Raw genomic sequence first — 14,815 nt, 5'->3', positions numbered from 1 at the left:
TTTTAAATGAGCAGTGAGACCTTTGAGTTTCTTTGCTGGGGAAGAGAAAGGTGTTGGAGTTTAAAAAAAAAGACATTATGGATGGAATCAATGGGTTCATTCATAAACAGTCTATAGGAATCACTCTTGGGATCTCAGAAACACATAAGCCTCTCCAACTTGACGAGGTGACAATCCTTGGAGAAGTGATGGGCTCTATTGGCACAAAGGCTCCATGCTGCCCTATTATACCCATTGCGACCAATTAACGTACAAACCTGTGGGAGGAAACTGGAGCACCTAATGGAAACTCACCTGGTCATGGAGAGAAGAGGCAAACTCCTTGCCCTCAGTGGCAGAATTGGGAGTAGGTCCGTTGTGCTGTAATAGCATATATTAATTGCTAAACAACTGTGCCATTCACTTGTTTCCGATGCAAGATGCACACTGTCACAATAAAAATTATAACGAGTTCTTCTAACGTGGTGTATTCCACCCCAATATCTGTACCATCCCTCTTTGTTTTCTACCTGCAAGTTCAAAGTGTCAAGGACAGATTTCAATCCCGTTATGTTTCAAAATAATTCACAGCACACAGAGCATTTTTGAGATATATCTGAGAGACCTGATAAGCTGCTCTCCAGATCTTAATCTTGCTGGTAATCTTTGAATACAGACTGATAGACTGCAATATAAAGAAATCCTAAGCATAGCTTGAGGTTAAAAGGAATTCTTCTTCCCTTGTGAAGGAGATACCCGTGATAAGGCCAATAGAGTGTTTATAACCTTCCTTTGAAAATCTTTTATTGATAATGTAGGCTTTACATAGCCCTGTGAGTTAAAAATAATACATTTTGTTATTGCATTTGCTTCAGATTTCCTCTTACAGCTCTCACATAGTGCACCATATAGAGTCATTGTCATACAGCAGGCCCTTTAGCCCATCATTTTTTGTGCCAAGCTATTAATCTAGCTAATCTCATTGACCTCTACCCAGGCTATAGTTCACCATACCCCTCCCATCCATGTGCCTATCCAAATTTCCCTTAAACATTGAAATCTAACCCACATCCACCACTTCCACTGGCAGCTCATTCCACACTTCCATCATGCTCTGAGTGAAAAAGTTCTCCCTCATGTTTCCCTTAAACTGTTCACCTTTCACTCTTAACCCATGACTTCTAGGTCTAGTCTCACCTAACCTCACTGGAAAAAGCCTGCTTGCATTTACCCTATCTATAGCCCTCATAATTTTGTATACCTCTATCAAATAGCCCCTCATTCTCCTACACTGTAGGGAATAAAGACCTAACCTATTCAACCTTTCCCTATAACTCAGGTCCTTAAGTCTTTGCAACATACTTGCAAATTTTCTCTGCACTCTTTTCATCTTATTGATATCTTTCCTGTAGAAAGGTGACCAAAACTTTACACAATACTCCAAATTAGGTCTTACCACTGTCTTACACAATTTCAACATACCATCCTAACTCCTGTACTCAGTACCTTGATTTTTGAAGACCAATGCGCTAAAAACATTTTTAACAACATAAAATGTACAGTATCTTACAAATATTTAGATTCAAGATTATTTAATATCATTTCCAGTACTTAAGTGTAAAGGAGAATGAAATATTACTCCAAATCTGATGCAGCAGGAAAAAAAAACAATAAAAAACACAATAAATATAAATACACAAGATAGCAAGAGAAGAACAGAGGGGTGAAGAAGACAGGGTTATGGAGAAAGTAATTAGTCTGAAAGAATATCTGGGTCAGGGTCCCTCATCCTAAATGAACAGTTCTTAGAGGTATCTTGCAGAGTCCTTGTGATAGAAGCTGAGATTGGGCTGGGGAGTTCTTTTGTAGTCAGTGCAGGTACGAAGGAGTGAAAAGCTTCCTTCATATTTTTATATTTTATTTAGATATACAACATGGTAACAGGTGTATCCAGCCCAATAAGCCTGTGCCACATAATTACACCTCATGTGACCAATTAACCTACTAACAAGTATGTCTTTGGACTGCGAGAGGAAGCTGGAGCACCCAGAAGAAACCCACGTGGTCACAGGGAGAACATACAAATTCTTTAAAGCAGAGGAAAGGAAAGACCTTATAAATCAGACATCAACCTTTGGTCATAGAGTCATACTTCTAACTTACTTCTACAATCAGCTGTACCCACTGTACAGGGAATTAGCCTATACAGCTTCACCAGAGCCCTATTGGCTGGCCTTACTCATTTCCATCTCTCACAATGAGGACATAGGACTATGAGAGGCGGAGATAGAGTATGATAATAGGCTCTTCGACCCAGCAGGTCTGTGCTGACCATGTTGGGTCCCACTTGTCAGCATTTGGCCCATGAACTTGTAAATCTGTGTACATACCACAGCATTTTTCCACAGTTGTTAAAGTACCTGCCTCTACCACTTCCTCCAGCATTTTGCTCACTCTGCCCACAATTCTTCTTGAAGATGCTTCTCCTCAGGTCCCTTTTTAAACCTTTCCTTGTTAACCTTAAAGCTATGCCCTCCATTTCTTGACTCCTTGTCCCTAGGGAAAAGGGACTGTGCATTCTTAGTGCGATCACTCAAATCGAGTATGATGTTCAACTAAAGGGTTGTCTATTAGTGGGTCTTCGGACGGCTGTAGAGGCCAATCTAAGTACCATGGGGCTTAATCCAAGATAGACAATAGACAATAGGTACAGAAGTAGACCATTCGGCCCTTCGAGCCTGCACCGCCATTCTGAGATCATGGCTAATCATCTACTATCAATACCTGGTTCCTGCCTTGTCCCCATATCCCTTGATTCCCCTATCCATAAGATACCTATCTAGCTCCTTCTTGAAAGCATCCAGAGAATTGGCCTCCACTACCTTCCGAGGCAGAACATTCCAGACCCCCACAACTCTCTGGGAGAAGAAGTTTTTCCTTAACTCTGTCCTAAATGACCTACCCCTTATTCTCAAACCATGCCCTCTGGTACTGGACTCTCCCAACATCTGGAACATATTTCCTGCCTCAATCCTATCAAATCCTTTAATTATCTTAAACGTTTCAATCAGATCCCCTCTCAGTCTCCTCAATTCCAGTGTGTACAAGCCCAATCTCTCCAATCTCTCTGTGTAAGACAGCCCTGCCATCCCAGGAATCAACCTAGTGAATCTAAATTTTAAATGCACCATGCCTCTATTGCCCTGTAACTCATCCCACTGGCTGTGATTATGCCTCATCTCCCACCTGTCCTTTCTGTCATCTCTTTTGCATGCTATCTTTGATTTATTTCTGTTTTTCCCTTCCTCAGCCCTATCTCTCCAGTTCCCATTCTCCTGCCAAATTAGATTAAACTCTTTCGAACAGCTCTATTGAACCTCCTTGCTAGGATATTGGACCTCCTGGGGTTCAGGTGTAACCAGTCCTTTTTGTACAGGTTGTACCTCCCCCAGAAGAGGCCCCAGTGATCCAGGAACCTGAAGTCCTGCCTTGTACACCAGCGTCTCAGCCACACAGTAATATGCCTGATCATGCTATTCGAGCTCGTTAGCACGTGGCACAGGCAGCAATCTTACTCTCCCTGAAGCAGGATGTATCGTCAGCTTCCGCCAGCTCCACCACTGGGGTCTTAGTTGGATTGCTGTTTGTTTGGGACCTCCCCCTCGACTTTACCAGAAGCTGAGCTCTAGATGAGTTTGCTCTTGTGATCTCAGAAGCTCCCACAAACCTCTACACCATAGCAAGGTGATGATCCTTGGAGAAATGAAATCACCCTATTACCTTCATGATCTTATACACCTCTTCAAAATTGTTCCTCAGTCCCTTATGCTTCAAGGAATAAAGTCCATGCTTGTTAGGTATCACCCCATAACTCAGTTCCTCAGGTCCTGAGAACAACCTTCTAAATCTTTCCCTGCACCCTTTCCAGTTTAGTGACATTTTTCCTCCAGCAGTGTGATAAAATTGAACAAAATACACGAAGTGCAACCTCACCAGTGTCCTGTACAACTGCACTATGACCTCCCTCCTGTGGTGAACCATTCCCATTCCAGATAATTAGAAATGAACATAGAAAGTGATGGGCACAGCTCAGTCCACTACAGGCAAAGCCCACCCATATTTCAATACATTCACATGGAACACTGCCACAAGGCAGCAGCATCCATTATCAAAGACCCTGACCATCCAGGCTGAGCCCTCTTCTCACTGTTACCAACCGCAAAAACATACAGGAGTTTTAGAACCTACACCACCAGGTTCAGAAACAACTGTTACCTTACAACCATTAGCTACAGATTGGGTGTGAACAATTTCACTCACTTCAACACTTAACTGATTCCATGACCTCCAGACTCACTTTCAAAGAATCTTTACAACTCACGTGCTCATTACTCAGAGCAGCACACAAAATGCTGGAGGAATTTAGCAGATCAGGCAGCATCTACGAAGGAGAATAAACAGTTGCTGCCACATGATTGGTTGATAAGATATCTGCATTAATGAGTAAGTATATAGGTGTACCTGTAACTTGGCCCCTAACTGTACATATTGTAAACCGTTGCTAGAAGCACAAGAGTGTACCAATCTGCAAACAAGCTCACAACGACAACGAAAGAGCCAGCACAGCAGCATAGCAGTTAGCATAATGCTTGGTAGCACCAGCAATCGAGATTAGGGTTCAATCCCATCACTGTCTAGAGGGGGTTTGCATGTTCTCCTTGTGACTCTGTGGGGACCCTCACAGAGTGCTCTTGATTCTTCACACATGCCAAAGATGTATGGATTAGGGCTAAGAACTTGGCGGTGATACTATGGTTGGCACCAGAGGCATGGTGACACTTCTGAATTGTCCTCAGCACATCCTTGGATAGAGTAGTCATTGACGCAAATGACACTTTTCACTGAATGTATGATGTCTATGTGGCAAATCTTTCAGATCTTTAATCAAAATTCAAAGTAAATTTATTATCAAAGTACATACTGTACACATCACCATATACAACCCTGAGATTCATTTTCTAGAATAGAATAATAACTATAATAGAACCAATGAAAAACCACATTAACTTGGGTGTTAAACCAGTGTGCAAAAGTTGCAAATTGTGCAAATGTAATAAGAAGGAAAAATATGTTTTCATTCAAGGGCATTGGTGTTTCCAAAGTAGGTTGTAATACAGTCAATTGATAGACTCTCCACTACATATCTATAGAAATTTGTCAAAGACTTAGTTGTCATGCAGAATCTTTGCAAACTCCTAAGGAAGTAGAGGCGCTGCTGTGCTTAGTAAGAAGAGAAGGTCGCTCATGTTGACAGCTGTATTCTAACTTTAGACTGCACTGACAGAGGCAGACCAGTGAGCAGTGCTCTACGCACACACTTTACACAATCCTAATTTGCAATGGTACAACTGTTTAACTCCAAAGCTAAGCTCTTTGGCATCAAGGTCTGTATCATGGAATACACAAACGTATAGACTAGGAACAGGAGAAGACCTCTCGGCCCTTCAAACCTGTCTGCCGTTTAAATACATCATAGGTGATTGATGATATATTCAGCCCTGCACTGTCATTTACCTGTAAACTTTAACCCCTTGCTCATCAAGAATCTCCCTCCCTCTGCTGTCAACTTTTACAAAGTTCAGAAAGTTCAAATTTCAAGGTATATTTATTATCAAAGCACATAAATATCACCGTATACAACCCTGAGATTCATTTTCTTGTGGGTACTCACAGTAGAGCAAAGAAATATAATAGAATCAATGAAAAACTACACATAAACAAGACTGAATAACGCTAATATACAAAAGACGCCAAACTGTGCAAATCCAAAAAGAAAAAGAATTAAATAAGTAAATAAATACTATTGGGAACATGTGATGTAGAGTCCTTGAATGTGAGTCCCTAAGTTGTGGAATCAGTTTTAGGGTTAAGATGAGGTAAATCCTCTCCTACTCCTATAGATAAAAGCCCAGCCTATCCAGCCTATCCTCATGAGTTAGTTCACCTATTCCTGACATTAGTCTTGCAAACCTTCCTTGATCTGCTTCCAATGTGGACATTCTATGAAGGTGCCAGAAGCATTTGCAGGCTGACCCCAGCACATTCTTGGGCTATGTCTGTCAAAGTTTCAAAATGCATTTATCATCAAAGAATGGATAAATTACACAACCTTGAAATTTATATAACCTTGAGATATATAAATTACACACCCCTGAAATGGAACAATTCACTGCCCCTTTTGACGTTTTGATGTACGCATAGCAAATAAAGATCATTTTTAATTTTAAACACAAGAGATTTCACAGATGCTGGAATTCCAGTGCAACACACACAAAATGCCACCTTCCAGCTAGTCCTTCACGCCTTCCCTCTCACCTTTGCATTTTAGAATCTTACTTCTTCACCTCCCCTTCCCTTTCCTGCCCTGAAGAATGGTCTCTGCTTGAAATATCGACTGTTTGTTCATTTCCATTGACACTGCCTGATCTTTTGAGGTTCTCCAACCTTTTGTGTAGGCTAATCTTCAATTCTTAATCTTTAAAATCAGTCTAAAATTATTAAAGACTGTTTGAGAATGGGCACAGCCCTGGTGAATGAAAGGCCTTTCCCTAAACTGTACAGTATAACTCCATAACTCTAATTAAACTTCACATGATTTAAGGCCCACCATTGGTTGGGGTCGGCTATTGACGTTGTGTGCTAGCTGTTTATGTGATACGCAAACCAGGACAGTACAATATGGAGAGTGAGCTGTTGCCCATGTAGCAGACTCCCCCTCCCCACGCTGCTGATGAATCCAAAGGACCAGTAGAGACCGATACAGTTTGACACCAATAATCTTGCAGGAGTTACCAGTTAGCATTGAATTCAGTGTATGATTACCTTAGAGAGTCCAGCTCTGGTCTTTTCCTTAGGGTTTACTCCTGAAGCCTTCCCCATGAGTGGGTATGACAGCAAGTCAGTAGAGGTTTGAGATCAGAACCGTTGTTCTCCTACATGAGTTGTCAACCATGGTTGTTGAGCTCCTTCTGCTTGAAACAGCTGGTTTTGAGTCACCAGGAATCTACCTTTGCCACTTCTGTCAGTAGAAATGGGCTTAGAAGCTAAGTTACATGTGAAGGACAGGGTTGGACTTGGTTGTTAGATGCTATTTGAGATGCACACCATTGGGAGCACTTAATAGGTAGAGGGAGCTTATCCCCACTACATTCCCTGTGACTCCCCCCAGGACAACCTTAAAGAACCAAGTGATTACCATGATGATATATTACCTAACAATTTGAACTCACAAAAATACAGACTTAATTTGTTACTTTTAAATAGTGCTGCTATTTATATTTCAAATGTAAAGACTACTTCAGAAAACAGTGACATAAACTACCTTCACTGAAGTAATTGGGATATAAATCTCAGTGGAGAGGTTACGAAGAATAATTAGAAGAATGCAAGGATTGGCCTGTTGAATAATAATTCCATTACTGTGACAGCTGTCATAGGTTTGCTGCTAGAAATTATTAATTGGAGTTTTAAATAAAAAATAAGCTTAAAGATGGTTGTAATAATTAGTGTTCATACTTACTGCATTACATCTGAAGCTATTGATAGGATTGCAGTCTTCTGAACATTGTAAAATGTTTCTGGAACAACACACACAAAGTGCTGGAGGAATTCAGCAAGTCAGGTAGGATCTATGGAGCTGAATAAACAGTTATCATTTGTTGATACTTCCTGCATTTGAATGGGGATTGGCAAGGTAGAATCTCAAAGCCATGTGCTGGGATTACACTATTAGGATCACGTTTAGTATCATTGGCATATGTTGTGAAATTTGTTGTTTATCGGCAGTGGTACATTGTAATACATAAAAAACTTCACATTACAATATATTTATTTAAAAAGTTAAATAAGCAGTGCAAAAAGAGGATAAGTAAGGTAGTAAGGTAGTGTTCTACTCGGACCACCTATGAATCCATTCACTCACAGTATCCATTAGCTACTGCTATCTGTAGAGCACGCTACACTTCCCACGTTAGCCTCGATTGACATTTCAAAAGCCACAAACCAGTGAGGGAGTAAGTCACCCTCAGACACTATTCACTACTACTATTAGGGAGGAGGTACAGGAGCTTTAGGTCCCACACTACCAGGTCTAGGAATAGTTATTACTCTTCAACCATCAGGCTTTGGAACCAGCATGAATAACTTCTCTCATTCAACACTGAACTGTCTCCAACACCTTCAGACTCATTTTCAAGGTCTCAACTCATGCTTTCAGTATTTGTAATTTAGTTTTAAAAATTTATTACAGGCATGATTTGTCCTTTTTTGTAATTGGGGTTTATAAGTCTTTGTTCCTGACCATAACACAGGAGGAGAATTAGGCCATTTGGCCCATCGAGTCTGTTCCACCATTCCATCATGGCTGATTTATTATCCCTCTCAACCCTATTCTCTTGCCTTTTCCCCGTAACCTTTGATGCCCTTGCTAATTGAGAACATTAACCTCTGCTTTAAATATACCCAATGACATGGCCTCCACAGCCATCTGCAGCAAATAAATCCACAGATTTGTGACTTTCTGGCTAAAGAAATTCCTTATTATTAACAGAAATTCATTGTTATGTATAGCTTTTCCTAAATTCTATAGTATTTCTTTATTTTCCTGTCGATGATTGCAAAATATGAATCTCAAGGTAATGTATGGTGATATATTTACTCTTTGATAATACATTTATTTTGAACCTTTGAACTTTGAAGGACTATTCAAGAGAAGGAGTTTACAGGAGTATCTGAGGGTGCCGGGGATCATTAAGGAAATAGTTGTGGCAGAGACGCTGACAACAATCTTAAGTATGGATATAGCACTTGATTCTCTCAGGTGACAAACATGGACCAGGTGTTGGGAAATGGGATTAGTATGGAGGGGTACTTGATAGTCACAGGGATATAGTGAGCTGCATGATTCAGTGACTGTCACATCTAGGCTTCCCGGATGACAAGACTGTATCAGAATTAGGTTTATTATCACTGACATATGTTGTGGAATTTGTTGTTTTGTGGCAGCAGTGCAGTGCAAGCCATAACAAATTAATACAAATTCCAGTAAAAAAATATAAATAATCCAAAAGATGAATAGTGAGGTTCATGGACCATTTAGAGATCTGATGGTGGAGAGGATGAAGCAGTTCCTAAATCATTGAGTGTGGATGTTCAGGCTCCCGTACCTCCTCCCTGAAGGCAGCACTGAGAAAAGGGCATGTGTAGATGGGTAGGGTCTTTAATGATGGACACCCTCTCCTTATGTCATTGATGGTGGTGAAAGGTAGATCTTAAGACCATAAGATATAGGAGAAGAATTAGGCCATCCAGCCCATTGAGTCTGCTGTGCTATTTCATCATGGTTAATCAATTTTCCTCTTAAGCCCAATCTCCTGCCTTCTTCCCATAACTTTTCACACAACAACAAATCAAACTTCTATCAATGTCTGTCTTATGTGCACCCTGTGACCTGGCCCCCCCACAGCTGCCTGTGGCAACAAATTACACAGATTTACCCCCCTTTGGCTAAAGAGGCTAAAGTTCTGTCTGTGATGGAGCTGATTGAGTTTACAACCCTCTGCAGCCTCTAGCAATCTTATACATCAGAGCCACCATACCCGGCAATGGTCAGCCCATAACACCATAAGATCATAAGACAGAACCAGACGGAATACTCTGCATGGTATATCCGCAAAAAATTGCTAATCATCCTAACTTGGACGAATAAATGTTTCTGTACCAATCAATCAGGGCAGTACAGTAGCACAGCAGCTACAGCACTAGTGACTGGGGTTCAATTTCAGCTGCTACCAATAAGGAGTTTGTATGCTCCCACCATAGGATTCCTCTGGGTTCTTCGGTGTCTTCCCACAAACCACATATCTCATTTTAGTAGGTTAATTGGTCACATGGGTTTAATTGGACAGCTTGGGCTCGTTGGGCTGGAAGGGACTGTTACTGTGTTTATCTCTAAATTACTGCCCTGAGGAAAAGGGGCTAGCTGTCCACTTTCTGCAGTATGCCTCTTATACCCTATCCTGTATACTTCTACAGTCACCTCTCATCATCCATCACTCCTAAGTCTAAAGCCCTAGCTTACTCAACCTTGTCTCATAAGACCTGCCAGCGTAAGGTTTATAAGTGTGTGTTTGATTTTCTGAAGAGCTGCTGACTTTTTGATATTATTTGAGTATTTTTTGGTTGGGGGGATTTAGTGGATGTACTTCCTGTCTCTTTGTTCCACACTCCGACTCAAAACTTATGTTCGTCTGCTGTCATTAAACATTACAAGAAGAACAAAGGGTTCAGTTGCAGTTGGATGTGGGAGGAGAGACCAGGGCTGAGAGTTGTCAGAGAACAGAAGCTAGTGCTGGAGGAGTTGCTGGTTGAGGTTGGAGCAAAGGATGGACTCTGCTGGTGAGACTTTTCTCTCGGGCAGGAAGGAGAGTAGAGATGGCAGGAAGCGATGGAGAAAACGGAGGTAGCAAATGGGAGGTGGTATTGAGTGAGGGGAGTAGTATGGAGGAAGGCGAATGGCAGGAAAGTGACATTTGAGGACTGTAGTGGCAGATCATTCAGTGATGAAGGTCAGTAGGCTGAATTTAAGTAAAAGAAGAAAGGAAGAGTTTAATGTTTTAAGAGAGAATGTGAACCTATTTCTGATATCAATACAATTAAATTAACTAAGGATTTGGAAAAAAAAGCATTGTGGGAACAAACCCTTAAGAGATGGGGCACTCTGAGTATTTTGTAAAATTAGTAAGCAATGTGATAAAGCTTTAGGGTTAAGAGTGGTGGGAGGAAAGAAGATAACACCAAGAAATTTTCCTGAATGACAGTGGTTTTGGGGAGTAACATCTGTAGTGCCTTTAGATGTATCTAAGGACCAAGTTAAAAATTATTTTGTCTGGGGAAACATTATGGATGCAAAACATTTAAAAGGGTTTCATAGCAGTCAAAGAGAAGGCTTATCAGGTTAATTCAAGTTATATGACTTGTGGCAAATGGTTCGACTTGATGTGCCAACCCCTTTGAGATGTTCTTGATGCCAGATGATTGGTGATGGAGCAGCCATGTGTAAAGATAAAAAGCAATGTGGTAGATGTGGTGGAGAACAGGATTATGGCAATTGTGGAGAAGATGTTTAGCTAAGTAGTAGTAGCTGTAGAGGACAGCATCCTTTTACTTATACAGAGTGTTGTGCATATAAGAAAGCTGTGGAAGTACAGCCTGTTCAGGTTGAAATAAGCATTTTATATGCAAAAACGCTGCAGAAAGTACAGAAGCCATTGTTAATGGAACCTATTAACATTCAGAATACAAATAGTTTAAAGACAGTGCATAAAATGCATGATTGTATAACAAAGGATTCTCTAATTGTTGAGAAACTAGTTTGTCTCTTTCAAGGCAGATGTGGCAAATTGCACAGCACAAACTAAAAGTAGGACAGATAAAAATTAAAATTATATTAAAAGCTTCATAAAAACATCTAGAGATAAAAGACTTAACTCTAGAAGTTATTAATGATGCTTTACAACGAGGAGTATGTAAGTAATGTTCAGACTTCAAAGGAGGGTTGTTAATGGTGTTTCTAATTTTACAATGGAATGCTAGAAGCTTTTTAGCTAATGGTCAAGAATTTCAGAAATTTATTGAACATTTATCAAATAAACCTGATGTTAAATGTGTATAGGAACCCTGGTTGAAATATTGTCTAAGATTTAAGATACAAGGTTATGTTGATATAAGAGCCAACAGGAAAATTGGTAATAAAGGATATATTTGTAAAAAATGGAATAGAACATAGACTAGTGGAGATTGGAGCCATTTATGAGTCAATAGTGGTTAGAATCTGAGAAAGAATAGTAAAGTATAGATAATACATTTTTATAACCCTTTGAAAGGTTAACATCTGATATATCAGAAAGTGTGGGTGGAAATGGGAAAAATAAAGTTATATGGTGTGGAGATTTTAATGCTCATAGGACTTACTAAGTGGAATTGTAGTGAGACAAATGTAAATGGGTCAGTAGTGGAAGACTTTCTGGGAAAAAAAGTGTTTGATATGCCTGAATGATGGTAGGAGTACAAGGATAAATCTACTTAATATCAATGTTTTTGTTATAGATCTCACACTGATTTCTGAGGATATAACAAGAGTGTGTAAGACCATAAGACCATAAAATATAGGAGCAGGATTAGACCATTTGCCACATCAAGTCTGCTCTGCTGATTCACTTCTTCCTCTCAGCCCCAAACTCCTGGCTTCTCCCTATATCTGTCAGGAACGGGGCCGGATGGACCCAAACGCAGGACGCAGACACTGAAGTACTAGGGGGAGGACAGGATGGGGATGCCATGGCATGTAAGGGTTAATGCAGGCGGGGCTGGATCCCAGAGTTCAGACGAGGCAGGCAGGCGGGCAGACAGGCAGATCCCACTGTTCGGGGCAGGCAGGCAGACAGAGTCCTCATGGTGGGCCGCAGGGATCCCGAACAGGGCCACCTCCCAGGTAGGAACACAGAAGCCTAGGACAGTCGCGGACACCTGGGCAGGTGCGGGACACAACCCATGGGAAACAAGGGGAGGAAAGGGTAGGAGTCCTTAGGGTAGGCTGCATGGATCCCAGACAGGGCCGCCTCCCAGGCGGAAAACGCGGAGGCCTGGGCCAGTCGCAGACACCTGGGCAGGTGCGGGGCACAACCCTTAGGGAGCAATAGGTGGAAGGGGCAGAGCCCCCACCAGGCAGCAGCAGTCCAGCCGAACCCACCCAACAGAAGCAACGGGTAGGAAGGGGCAGAACCCCCACCGGGCAGCAGCAGTCCGGCCAAACCCGCCCGACAGAAGCAACAGGTAGGAAGGGGCAGAACCCCCACTGGACAGCAGCAGTCCAGCCAGACCCACCTGACAGAGGCAACGGGTAGGAAGCTGGGTCCAGGGTAAGCAGCAAAACTACAGTGATCCACCGAGTACATTGGTAAATTGGGAAAGGCAACCAACAGCATGGCAGCACAAGCAAGGAGAATAAGGCAGAACAGCAGGACCAGCACACAGGAGAGAAGCAGGGGAACATGACCAACCAGATAGAGCATATGCAGAACAGTCCAGCAACCAGGACAGAGCAGGATTCCAAGCAGGGCAGAACAGGCTACAGAACAAAATAACCACCCACCCGGTCTCCGTCCCACGGCCCCTTATAAACACCTGCAGCTGAATTGGCCACAGGTGTGCCTCCTTGATCCAGGCTGATCTTAACAGGCTCAAAGGGGCCGGAAGGGACAGCTGCAAGACCTGGAGTCCGGAGCACTTGGACCAAATCAAGACCCGGAACGCAGATTACGGACCGGACCAGACCCTGACAATATCACTTTATGCCCTGACCAATCACGAATCTATGAAATTCTACCTTAAATATACATAAAGACTCAGCCTGCACAGCTGCCTGTGGCAAAGAATTCCACAAATTCACCACTCCCTAGCTACAGAAATTCCTCCTCATCTCTGTTCTACAAACCTCTATTTTGAGGATGTGTCCTCTGGTCTTAGACTCTCTTACCACAGGATGCATCCTCTCCACATCCACTCTATCAAGGCTTTGCACTATTCAATAGGTTTCAATGATGTCACCCCTTATTCTTCTGAACTCCAGTGAATACAAGCCCAGAGCCTTCAAATACTCTTCATATGACAAGTCTTTCAATCCTAGAATCACTTCCATGATCCTCCTTGGAACCCTCTCCAGTGTCAGCCATCCTTCTTAATATAAGGGGCCCAAAACTGCTCACAATACTCTAAGTGAAGCCCCTAGTGCTTTATAAATTTCAACATTTCCTTTGCACCTCAGTTTTTTTTTTGAATTCTCGCTTCATTTAGAAAATAATCCACCCTTTAATTTCTTCTAGCAAAGTGCATGACCATACAATTCCCAGCACTGCATTCCATCCGCTATTTCTTTGCCCATTCTTGTAATCTATCTAAATCCTTTTGTAGCCTCTCTCCCTCTTCAAAACTAGCTGCCCCTCCACTTCAGCATCAAAGCCATGAATTCCAGCATCCAAATCATCTACATATAAAATAAAAAGGAGCAGTCCCAACACAGTCCCCTGTAGAGCATCACTGGCAGGCAGCCAGAAAAGGTTCCCTTTGTTCCCACTCTTTGCCTCCTGCCAATCAGCCTGGGATGTGTATAATGATACAGCAGTGGGGAGTGATCATTTCCCCATTATCTGTACATTGGGAATAGATGTGTGTCAGAGGAAAGGTTCTCACATTCCCCAGATGGAATTTTAAAAAGGCAAATTGGGATGTATTTGATGATTTCTGGGAAACTAGATTTCCTGATCATTCAGTTTTGGAGGATTTTGAGTTAAATGATAATACCTTGTGCTCTGTGCACAACTCAACAGCTACGGATTCAATTCCCAGATGACTGGGAGATTAATAAAAGGACAGCTGTTCCCTGGTGGATGGATGAATGTAAGAGTTGTGAAGGAGTGGAATACAGCTTTTAGGAAAGTTAGGCAGTGTTACTCTTATTCATCTTTAAAATATTGAAAAGTGCAAGATATAGTTAGAAAAGTAGTGAGAAGGGCAAAGAAACTGTGATAGCACTGGGAAAGAGATCCAGGTAGGGGAAGTCTGATATAGGAAATGGGAGAGTTAGAAATCTTGACGCAATACTTGTTTTGTGTGGTGGGGAGAAGGTTGCAGTGACTGACTCCATAAAAGCAGAATTATTAGCAAAAGCATACTTGAGTGTACATGGTTTGGCCACTTTAATTATAGAATAGAGGTCTTA

Source organism: Hypanus sabinus, chromosome 17 (assembly GCF_030144855.1).
Source record: "Hypanus sabinus isolate sHypSab1 chromosome 17, sHypSab1.hap1, whole genome shotgun sequence".
NCBI classification, from domain to species: Eukaryota; Metazoa; Chordata; class Chondrichthyes; order Myliobatiformes; family Dasyatidae; genus Hypanus; species Hypanus sabinus.
Note: the sequence above shows the minus strand (reverse complement) of the source record.